Below are 13,230 nucleotides of genomic sequence, written 5' to 3' on the forward strand. Positions count from 1 at the left end.
TTTACCCTGTGCTCGCAAAGCGAAAGGCAAGGTTAAGCATTCGGGTCCGTCCGTACATCGTTGGTCCGATTGACATGAAATTTTCACTATAGGAGGGACTCCTCCTGTATAATATTTTAGTGAATATTATGACGTCACGGGTCACGTGGTACGGGCGCCATCTCGGAAAAACCAAAAAACTTTGCACCTCTAAATCTCAAAAACCGCTGCACAGAAATAATTGAAACAGGTCTCATTGCAAATAACTCTCCATGCGGAATAACATATGTGAATGATGACGTCATAGGTGCCGCCGTTATGAAGTCATAATTCGACAAGTAAAAAACTTTATCCGATCAGGATGAAATTTCTTGAGCATCTTCTCGGTATAAATTATTGATGCAGAAATAAAATTATAATGACGTCGTAGGTCACGTGGTTCGGACGCCATATTGTTTTGAGTGAAAAATCACTAAAATCCAATTTTCTCCTAAACGACTGAACAGATCGAGGCCAACCTTTGCAGGCAGAATCACATACCCATGTCAAACAAAAAAGTCAGTTAGAATGATGTCATGCGTCACATGGTTTCAGAGTTATGACGTTTTTAAGCATAAACTTTTAAAACCAAGCTGCTCCCTCATTTGTGATCCTATCGAGGGGAAACTTCACAGATGTGTTCAGCATATCAGTCTACTACAATCACCTTTTGGAATTTGCGATAGGTCGCGTGGTTTGGCAGATATAAATAATTGAACGAATATATTTAAAAATTTATAACTCTTGAACCGCTTCATTGATCGACGTGAAACTTTATATTATAGTAGAGGTAATTAAGTGTAACATGTGTGCAAAATTTCAAGATGATTGGATGTACGGTCTGGAAGCTAGAAGTTGTTATTGCGTGAAGAAGAAGAGTCTTCTATAGTGGGCATGGAATTATTTATCACGCTGCAAATGACGAGCAGGCAAAGTACGGAGCGACCTCACGGGGTCATTTTGACCTGAAATAAAACTCTGATTTCAGATTTGTCAATCGCTGAGGTATATTAACACATGATCAAAACAGATTTAGCGAAATTCCGACAATCTTTGACGAAAATATAACATTTGTGTATGCATTTCAGTAAAGTAAAGTGTGTGCTGTGTCAGCATTTTAAAAATTGAAACATGGCTCATTGTAAATAACTCCATATGGGGAATAGGTGTTGTTAACGATGACGTCATTGGTGCCATAATTACGACATCATAATTCGACAGGGACAACGCTTAGTCTGATCAGTTTGAAATTTATTGAGCATGATCTATGCGACAATTATTTCGAGAATATAAATTTATGATGTCATCGCTCACGTGGTCTGGCAGCCATATTGGATCAAAAAAAAAGAAAAGTTCAAAAATAGAAGAGTTGGCTCACACCAAGTTGACTGCGCAGGGTAAGTATTCTATGAATACCATCTAGTTTGAAAATACTGCAGTCAAAAAATGATGTTCACGTTTCAGTTGCTGACTCGATCGACCAACCAGAGTAATAATCAATTGGTTAAGACTAAATCATTTGCAAACCATGTGAAACTTGCAAAATATTCAGGTTTATCATTCTTTTTATTTAGTAAATCATGGATACATAGCTAAACTAGAAGAGCACTCTGTAGAGAGCATACCTCCACCAGGCTGAACAGTTTATGGTTCCTATCCCACTGACAGGCCGGTCAAATCTGGATTTGCACCTGAACCAAAATCGAATCGGCTTATTCTTGTCACCTAACCAGCTCATCCATCAAGTTTAGTCATAACTAGTCCACAACTTATTTTATATAGTCCACGTCCACAATTTATATATTTTTAGATGTTATATATCGCTTTTCACCGGATCTCTCAATGGTGAAGAATCACTTACAAAATTAAATAAACCTCGTATCCGAATCCATATTCAGATTCAGATTCAGATCTTCACCAAAATCAAATCGATTCGTCCTGGTCACATACCCAACCTGTACACCAAGTTTTGTCCCAATCCGCCAACAACTTCTTGAGATATCGTGCTATATATCAGTTTAGCCCCATCACTCAATGGTGAAGAATCACTGTAAAAAATTAAATAATTCTCACATCTAAATCCATATTCAGATCCTCACCAAAATCGAATTGATTCAGTCTTGTCACACACACAACCTGTACACCAAGTTTCGTCCAAATCCATCCATAACTTTTTGAGATATCCCACAATGTATAGTTTTTGACCTTATCACTCAATGGTGAAGAATCACTTTACAAATTAAATAATTCTCATATCTGAATCCATATTCAGATCTTCACCAAAATCAAATCTATTTGTCCTTGTCAGACACCCAACCGATCCACCAAGATTAGTCCAAATCCGTCCACAACTTTTTGAGATATCCTGCTTTGTATCGTTTTTGGCCCGATCTCCCAATGGTGAAGAATCACCTAAAAAATTCTAGTAGCCGGATCCGAATCCAGATCTTCACCAAAATCTAATCATTTCGTCCTTGTCATATACGCTACCACTCTGCTAAATTTCTTCCGAATCCGTCCACAACTTTTTGAGATATCTTGTTCACAAACAAACAAACGGACAAACAGACAGACAGACAGACAGACAGGGGTGAAAACATAACCTCCATCCACCTTTGGTGGCGGAGGTTATTACTTGTAGCGTATATTCCCCAAAAACGGGTCAACAAACTGATACTCATGCTGGGTCTTTTAAAAACTTCAACGTGAACTGCCAATCACAGGAAACACCGTGATGTACTGTGTTCACACAACAGCATAGTAATTATCCTATCATTAGCAACATGCTCTAGATCTGGTAGGAGTGAGAGCTGCAGATCTGGTCAAGTCGACACTGGAGAGAGCCCTTCTCGATCTTGGCTTGATAGTTTGCATGCTGGGCATGCAGAAATAAACAATCCATCCATGGGGGCAGCTGTGCAGAGTTCACGCCACCTCCCTTGGCACACAAGAGCTGGTACTGGCATTCATTGACTTGCAACGGTGTTCCCTTGGAGACATTTAGATGGCATGTGAAGGCTCGCCGAGACAATGTTGGTATGCCTCCTCTTTCCTTTATCTGCTTTAATGCTCCTATCTTTCCTTTGCCTGCAAAGGCAAAATTGAGACATTGGATTGCATCCTGTAAATACATGTCGATGAACAAGTACTTAACATATGCCAGTACACAGGTTGCTTGCAACCTGATCGACATAAATATTCTGCTAGCACAGACATTGAGTGTCATCATTAAAGGCAATGGTTGCGAGAACAGGTATCTCCATATTTCCTGCATTGATATGCGCTGCTTTTGAACCCTTCGTTTGCTGCATTTTGTGTGTGTAGCAGAGCACTCGTGTCCACCTCCTCACAGGTAGACTTTATCTCACTGATCTCTTGCCAGTCATGTTTCATAAAACTCAAAGCACTGCCCCACGCATGTGGCATAAATAATCTTGTTACCCAGCCTGCCTTTGTGTTCTGGCTTCTTCCATTTGTTGACCACAAATTTGATGAGGCTCGTTTTGTTTGACGGATTCTGCCATAATTTGCACTGTGAATTTGGTGACATGTGGCTACGTTTTTGAATTGCAGGCTCTCATTTGCTCCACCTTGCATCTCCCAGCTTTATGGAGACTCCTCATTAGACGTCAAATACCACATAGATTCTCTGGCACTCAGCACCTTCACGTAGTGCGAATATCATGGTATGCACCATGTGCTGTCCTCTGATGTTTGATTCCCTCCCTTAAGTCGCTGTACCAGACTCATCCAATCAATTATACAAGCAAAGGGCATAGGGAGACTTTTGGCTGCCCCAATATTCCAAACTATCACTTTAGCCAGGATGTTTTGCAGTTCTTTTGCACAGATCCATCTGGAGTCGCCAAAGTCCAGGGAATAGGATCAAGTGGATGCGCTGGTACTTCTAAACTCTTAGCTCTGAGCAACAAGTATCATATGTGCAAACACGTTTCTCTGAGTTTATATAATTATTCCGAGCTTGTGCCACCCATTTCTTCTTGGTAGATTTCTGAGGTCATCAGCCCCTGTTCGGTGAGCTCGCCATGGAATCTTTCTGTGGGAGGACCACCAACTGGGATGCCTATAGTGGGAGGAAAATTCAACTGTGGAAATCTCACATCCTCAGAATGATGTCTTGGAATATATCCCAGTGTCTCTATGAGATCTCTGCTGCTTTTGCATAAAGGATTTGAACAAATGCACATATGATGCTGGGTAATTGCAGTTCTTGGAAGATCTTTCAAGACCGATTCCACACTTGTTTTCAAGAAAACCTTTCTTATTTGAAGAAAATCTTTTCTTAAAAAAAAAATTCTGAAAAGAAAAAGAAAAAACAACAATTCCAGGCCCTTAGACTACCTTCTTCTGTGGTCAAACCAGGGGAAAGGGTTCAGGTCTTTCATGAACCGATTGACCACACATGATAATCAACTGGTGAAGCCGATTTTGGCAGAAATTTGGTATTTGTTTGGATGCCGGTGATATCTCGCCTACTCTTCACAATAAAAAGTGGGATCTTAAACATTCACCAAATGGGAGCAAGATGGGTCTGCAGCTTAACATCCATTGGAGGGATGCAGCACTCATTGATGCAATGCAAGGCATGTGAAGCACCAATTAAACATTTGCAGTCGGCCCGATAATTTGGAATATATTTCACAGCTCAATGTAATTGTGCTACCTTTGTACCATTCTGTTGGAACTGGATCTACTGCAACTTGAACTACTGTGACTGGAACTACTACAACTACTGGAACTACTACAACTACTGGAACTACTACTACAACTACTACAACAACTACTACTACAACTACTACAACAACTACTACAACTACTACAACTACTACTACTACTACTACTACTACTATTATTATCACTACTACTAATGGAACTCTTAATAGTCCCACTACTATTACCACTAATACAACTGGAACTCTTAATAGTCCCACTACTATTACCACTAATACAACTGGAACTCTTAATAGTCCCACTACTATTACCACTAATACAACTGGAACTCTTAATAGTCCAACTACTATTACCACTAATACAACTGGAACTCTTAATAGTCCCACTACTATTACCACTAATACAACTGGAACTCTTAATAGTCCTACTACTATTACCACTAATACAACTGGAACTCTTAATAGTCCCACTACTATTACCACTAATACAACTGGAACTCTTAATAGTCCCACTACTATTACCACTAATACAACTGGAACTCTTAATAGTCCCACTACTATTACCACTAATACAACTGGAACTCTTAATAGTCCCACTACTATTACCACTAATACAACTGGAACTCTTAATAGTCCCACTACTATTACCACTAATACAACTGGAACTCTTAATAGTCCCACTACTATTACCATTAATACAACTGGAACTCTTAATAGTCCCACTACTATTACCACTAATACAACTGGAACTCTTAATAGTCCCACTACTATTACCACTAATACAACTGGAACTCTTAATAGTCCCACTACTATTACCATTAATACAACTGGAACTCTTAATAGTCCCACTACTATTACCACTAATACAACTGGAACTCTTAATACTACTAATACCACTAATACTACTGGAACTCCTAATACTACTATTACCACTAATACTACTGGAACTCCTAATACTACTTTGACAACTGGAAAGTTCATAGAACACCTTACCCCATGCAGTGTTTAAGCACATAATTCAATTAAAGTAAAATAATGATTTTAAAGTCGTATAAAAAATCCGGAAGTTTATTGCTGTTCATGCAATGTCATAGACAATCTCATTTAACATGTTCAAGTACTACAAAACTGGAGGTTTGTGGAAGTGGTAAGAAGGCGATTTGTGTTCGACAGTATTTAAGTGTATAATTCAATTTAAATAAAATAAAGACTTCAAAGGTCGAATAAAAACAATAATTCCAGAAGTTTACTGTCATTGACGCAATGTCTTTTACACCACCGTATTTGGCATGTTACATTCATTCTTCATGCCTGTTTGTGTCCTTTTATGACAGCATTAAAAACCATAAGCTTCCAATTTGGAATGATTTTCAATTTTGTTTGACTGCTAGACACGCAGAGTAAATAATCTCACTCCTCTCTACACATGTGCGATCGGGACGAATTCAGAGCCAAACTATTGCTAAGCTACAGGTTTGTATTCCAACTAATGTTTCGATTTGAGTTCAAAATACAACATTCAATTGAAATTATGCTGTTCCTCGATCATAAACTGACGTATGAAGACGGATGGACAGATGAGTGCACAGCCAGAAGTGAACCAATATCTTAACACTGCTTTTCCCTTTGCGAACAACAACGATAATAATGATAATATGGCCCCAAATTATTTTCACTTTCTTTTAGGGTTGGTTTATCAGGGAAGGTATTTGACCCAAATATTTCATGAAATGACTGGCTAAGCCTGAGATTTGCCTGGATCTCATTCGAGCAAGAATTAGTAATTTGGCCAGGCCAGCAAAATCTTACCTACTCTGGATCTTTAATCTGTATGAACTTTACTGTGGTGTCTTTATCATCCACCAGCTAATGCTAGCAGAAAGGCAAGGGTGTGGGAAGAACATATAGTGCCCAGTGCCAGGTTTGCACCTACAACCCCTTCAATGCAGTTCCGTGACTCAAGTGAAGCCCATCTAGGGAAATAAACAAAAATGAAAGAAAAATAGGGGCAATACCCCTGGCCTATTTTGGGGGGAAAACCCCTCCCTCCCCCCTCCCCCAGTAGAACCGCACAGGACTTAATTTTTTTTATGCCGTAAACAAACTTTGGTACATCACGGGTGATGAAGGTTGTGGCGAAGTGTCATCGAAATAGTGTGTTTGGTTTCAGAAGAAAAAGCAAATTCCTATTTTGAGGGGTCAAACCTGGATCCACTTTGAACCCGATAAACCCCCTTAGACCCCGAAAATTTTAATGCTGTGAACAAATTTCAATCAGGGGTGGTGCATTGTACCTCATGGAAGGAATGTGGAATCGATATTAAATTTGGTGTGGTGCATTGCACCTCCTTGAGAAATTTAGAATTAACAATGGAAGAACAAAAGGCAATTAGGTTGGGTAGGGAAGGACGGTTGTTATTGCGCATTATATACATGCAATTTGGGCACTAATTTGACGTAGGCAGAACCCGCATTTTTGGTGTCACGGCATTAATTAACATCGACTATTATGGCGTGAGGCTTGATATGCGAAAGGCCAAGGAGGTGGGTCTAACAAGTGAAACAATAGACATCCCTACATTATACAATACATGAATAGATGGTGGAATAAAACGAGGTTTTGTAAAGCAAATAAGACGAGCAACATAAGCAGACACCGTGACATGGCAAGTACAATGACAAATATTTACCACGCCAGAGCAGCGCACCACTTCATCACTCACGGTAGGACCACTGCCGCACAGTCACACACAAACTGTGCCTGCTCACTCACAAAGCACATGACCCTTTTACCAGTACACTCTACCTTATCCACCATCCAAAGAACAAGGAAAGGAGGAGCATAAACATGGTGCCCCCAAAAGTGAGTGAGCAAGGAATTGTTCACATATCCACTTATGTACATCCATACAATACCATAATCCTCCAGTTGTCATTTATAAAAGAGCAAAATCCCAATGATAGTGTCATTATACTGACAACTAAACATTTCATGCTTTGGCACATGACCAGAAACGAGTTGCAAATTCTATATAAAATTATTGCCAGGGGCTGGAGCATAGGCTTGAGGAAGGTTGTACACCACAAACAAAACGAAAACAGCATACGGTCGAGCACATACCTCAGCCAGGTTGAACAGTTAAGAATTTGGAGCCCACCGATAGGTCGGATCTGCATCCAGACCTTAACGAAAATCTAATCTGCTTGTTCTCGTCACCGATCCAACTCATCTACCAAGTTTTGTTATAACTCATCTACAACATTCTGATATATCGTGCTAGATATAGCTTTAGGCCCTATATCTCAATGGTGAAGAATTACTTATACAATTATAGTATCCAGATCCAGATCTTCACAAACATCTAATCAATTAGTCCTTGTCGCACATTCAACCTGTCCACAAGGTTTCGTCCGAATTCATCCATAACCTTATATGACATATCTTTCTCATAAAGAGACAGACAGACAAACAAACAGACGAAAAATCACTCATAAAGCAACACTTGGCAAAAGAGAACAAAGCAGAATGGCACTCAGTAGAGCATCCTTTTGACCTCAAATATAATTATTGGTGGTTGAATTCAGTAACCTGATATGCAAATAGTCTTCAAGACAATCATTTGAAAATTGACGATTTTGTGGCCTTGACCTTTTTGACCTCAAACAATAGGCTTCAGTAAAAATATGCAAACCCAGTTCATATTTCAAATCAATCAGATGAAAATTGACAACTTATGTGACCTTGTCATTTGACCTTAAAAACAATGGGTGACTAGCGTTTGATTGGTGAACCAATTCAGTGACCAAATATGGAAATAGTGCACAAATTTCAAGTCAATTAGTTAAAAAATCAACTTTGTCCTTGATCTTTTGACCACAACCAATAGGCTCTATCTATTGCCTTGCCCTAACAGGTGGTTTGGTTTCATGAATGTCGGTGCAGAAATGTGACCTGTATGCAATAGACAGACGGACTAAGACAAGAACAAATACAGTTGTGAATCTTTCATTTCGCAAGTAATAAAGCAGATGCAATCGTTTGAACAGGCTTGTGGAGCGATTTTACCATGGGGACTTTTGCTTTAATTATGAATTTATAATCTGAGAGTCGATAAAGTTTATTTGGCATTCTTGCACTATATCCATGATATTTTTTGCATTCGCACCTATCACAGGTAGTACGAACTACGCATTACACATACGCATCAAATTTGGAAAGGGTACCAGTGTGCATTGTCCTTTTCTTTTTGAAAGATGTTCATAACTCAAATCCATAACTCAAATGCCAAGGAGACAATGGTATGTTCCAGGATACAGCGCTCCCTGCATCAAAATGGCAGTTATTGGTTAGGTCTGATTGGAGTCCCTGCATATAGAGGTCGTGACAACTTGCAATTAAAAGCATTTTGTTTCCAGAAGGTGGCATACCATATCTGTTTCCATTGAGTGTGAAGCGTAATGTGTCTGTTTTCCAATCAAACTGTCATTCGCTGCACCCAAAAGGGAGATTGTGTTACGTAACGATTTATTTTCGTTCGTCCAACATGTCTGAATAAGCATACAATCAGACAGGATTGATTTAACTTTAAAAAGAATCACAGAAACCATGGCAAAATGAAGTATAATGTGCTGGTAAAGGTTCATATTTATGAGTGCCTAATTCCCTAACTTGAGGTGTACAGAGCAGAAGAGTTGTTAGAAGAAAGTGTTGTTATTAGAAGTTGTTGTTAGTTAGAAGTTGTTAGAAGTGTTGAAATTTGAAAGAAGTGGAAGAAGGAAAGTGAAAGACAGACAAGTCAGGAGACGACGATGGTTCACGAGCGAGCGGTATTCAATGACAAAGGACGGCCTATAACCGAAACAGGCCCGGACAGGACAGGCCCGGAAATGTCAAAACGAAGGTTACTGACCTTGAAATGAGATAGAAAATAATGTATAATCAGTTATGAGTTTAGTTAGCTACACAATACCGAAAATTCAGTTCGATTCCGACAACTTTGAAAATTTGACCTTTGTGACCTTCAACGGTCAAAGGTCTAAGATTCTGAAATTTGTTGGAAAACTTGTATTTCATGATGTATGTGCTAATATAAGATCATGTACGACATTTCACCCCATCAGGAAGCGAACAATGTAATAAAACCATCAAAAATCGACTTTTCTAAATTTCGTAACCTTGTGACCTTGACCTTGAGGCGAAAATGAAAAATCGAGCTCCATGGAGCTAGACACATGACATTGGCCTAACCAAATACCGAAACCCCTGTCACATTCCACCAAACCTCTCGGAGAAGATGTAGCTTGAACTTGATTACCCCCTAAAAAGACATCTTTTTCGGGCGTCGCCCCACCCACAATGGGTGCAATACACCCACTCTAGGCAGAACACAACTAGATCATGATGTCAACCTCCCACCCAAGTTTCATCAAGATCGGATGATATCATCGGGTAGTTATGCTGCGGACAGAAAGACAGACAGACACACACCCATGACGAATATAGTGGTCACTCTGATAACTCTTGAACCAAAATGAAGGCACACCAAGCATGCCACATGCACACACCATCAAGAGAGTAGAGAATTAGAAAAGACAACAATTGTGAGCAAAAAGAAGAGAAAGAGCTTCAGTACTCTGCTTGAAGGCAGGTGCTTGGCTGCTTGGAAAAGGTAATACTAGGTGGTTTGCGATTGCCTTCCCAGCAATTAGTAATTTGTTCAGGATTCCGGTGATAGCTCCCTTATTCTTAGCGAAGGACATCGTGGGATCTTTTAACATGCACCAAGTCATGAAAGTAGACGGGACACCCGGCTTAATGTCTAACCGAGGGATGGCCCACACACTGATGAATCACCCTGCCTGTGAATCGGCATGACAGTATGTATATGTATCGTTGCCTATAGTGTGTAGAAATCACAGTGGCGTGTCTATTATGCCGGCCCAGTGTGCGTATGATTAGCTCTGTGGCTCTTGCACTTTATCAAACCTTCCCTGAATCCAAGATGATGATTACATGATTTATATTAGTTCATTATTCTGTTAATGCAACATAATGCATTTCCACAAAGTAAATTTAGAGGTGGGGAGAGAAAAGGAAATGAAGCTGGGCAGAGAAATGCAACAAGTAGATAAAAAGGTGAAGAGATGAAAGTCAAAAGTGATGGAAACAATGGTAGAAAAAGATAGATTTGCAGTGAAAATTAGGAAGGAGTGAAGGAAAATAAATAATTAAATAAATAACAATAAGGAGAAAAATGAATAACAATGAAATAGTTACAGCATTTAAATTATATTTAGCAATCAAGAAAAAGGTCCTTCTCCCATGTTGACGTTTTTATCATGTTTTGCCACCAAAACGCAATGCAATTCATAATTTTCTCACAGAATGAACCAACCGACTCACGGTGAATGGAAACAAAATGGCGTGCAGACCCACGTGCCCAGAATTATCCGGACAAGTCATGTCGTAACTCCAAATATATACAGGGACTATACAGGGACTCTAAATCTAACTGCATTAAAATTGAAATTAGGTTGAACAGCTGAATGACAGGTATGTGCTGCCATAAAATGCATTTTCTTGTCCCCTTTTCTGCAAGAGCTGAACCAACAAAAACGAGTAGTACTTCCTGAGTGGTACTTCATTAACCTTAAAATGCTCTCTAGAATGTAAAATGGATTGTTTTTTTTAAACAGTAGCCGAGTTTCAATAAAGACCTCGCAGGGATGTTGGAGAGACTGCAATGAATGGAGTCGGCTGCTGTTAACTGTCCGTAATGAGATAATGAGGGCACCTGATGTGAACTTGACATCGAGTCAGAATTTAGACTTGTGATTTTGCTTCACATTTGCCTTATTATAAAGAAAAGAAAAATCATTTTGACAAGTCCTTTGGAACTCCGCGAGAAGTATATACAGTACTGTAAAGATGTTTTAAAAAGAGCGCCATTGCAAAGTGGAAAAGAAAAACCTGCCTAGTCCACAAAATATTCGTTTTTACTTTATTGGATCTTTCATTGGTAACAAATTGAACAATGCTAATTAAAGCCCGAGTGAAGGTGATCTTTTACAGAAATATTCATCAAGATTATCAATCAGGAATCGTGTTCCACTGACAAAATGTCATCGCTGCTAAACAATGGCATTTTGCAACAATGAAGAATTTGGTTTCTTTTATAAATGTAACCTGAGCAAACTCAGATTAATGAGCTATCAGGTTAGGAATTAGCATCGATTGTTCTGATGCCATTCATTCTTGTGCATCGGGATTATTTTGCTTGTTGCTGCAAATGCACAAGAAGTAATAAATAAAAAAAGAGTAAACTAGAAAGTAGAATTTGATGTGAAAGCATCAATAGATATGCCTAGAGGTTAACCTACTGTCAAGTTTAATCTCAATTAAGGGTCATGTGAAAAATTAAAGGTCCCTTGAGAAAAAGAGAGAGAAAGAGAAAGAGAGAAAGAGAAAGAGAGAGCGAGAGAGACAGAAGAAAGATAAGTAGAAGAGGGACATCATATGCTTGACTTGAGTCATACTGCAAAATGATTTTCAAACGGCACATGACCTTTAACCTGTTCAATCTAAAATTGAATCAGTTAATCTCTGTGTTACGGTCCATAAATGTGTTAAGTGGGTTCATAGGGTGGCACACTCACCTCTAAGCTGTCTAGCCTGGGTTCAAATCTCGAACAGTGGGTTGACTGCAGCTATAAACTGTCATTACCAACTATAAACTGTCATCCCGGTGTTTCACAGACATGGTGATTCAGCAATGTGTGTGCCATTCCTCTGATGGAAGTTAAAAGAGTGCCCATCTGCCGGCATTAATTGGCAGGCATTGAAGATCCCACGGTGTCCTTCGCAAAGAGTAGGTTGAGTTATTGCCAGCACCATAGACAAATTCCAAATTCCTGCCCTAACCCACAGAGGTTAGGACGATGCCACCACAGACTGACGGACGGACGACGCGCCATCGCTTAAGCTCCCCTGAAATTCGTTCCAGGTGAGCTAAAAAAAAAGAAAGAAAAAAAACTGTACAGGAGGCACTGCTCCTATGGTGCAAAATTGTGTCCATCGGACCAACGCTTGCCGAGAAAAAGATTTTTTTTTTAATGCATTTTTTTTTTTTATGCAGACATGTACATGTGATATACGTACGTGAACCGATCACTTAACTCTGCCTTTTGCTTCGCGAGCACAGGGTAAAAATTGATCACAGATGGACTGACAAACCAAACGCATAATGCCTCTGCAAATGGAATGATGTGACTATACACCTCTCTTGAATTGGGTTTGCCATAATCAAACACGAGCTGAAGTGAGTTTTATGTTTTACTTTTGGGAAAATAAATAAATTAATGTTTTACTTTTGTTGTGGGATTGTGATGGAACAACGTCAAAATATTAGTCAGGGCCCTTAGGGATATTTTGGGGCCGTTTGGTTCAAATTCTTCCAAAAGCACCAAATTTGGCCCAGATGTTGCCCATGCCATACTCTTTCGATTTTTGACGGGCGCCCCC

The 13,230-nt window shown here is 39.4% G+C and overlaps 1 protein-coding gene across 3 annotated transcripts in view; it reads right to left on the minus strand.

Moving 5' to 3' along the window:
• The window catches only part of LOC137424249 (uncharacterized), a 201,648-nt gene that overhangs the window by 11,873 nt on the left and 176,545 nt on the right, over positions 1–13,230 (minus strand). The window lies entirely within an intron of this gene.

This window comes from Myxine glutinosa, chromosome 1 (genome assembly GCF_964187855.1).
Source record: "Myxine glutinosa chromosome 1, kmMyxGlut1.1, whole genome shotgun sequence".
In the NCBI taxonomy this organism is placed as follows: domain Eukaryota; kingdom Metazoa; phylum Chordata; class Myxini; order Myxiniformes; family Myxinidae; genus Myxine; species Myxine glutinosa.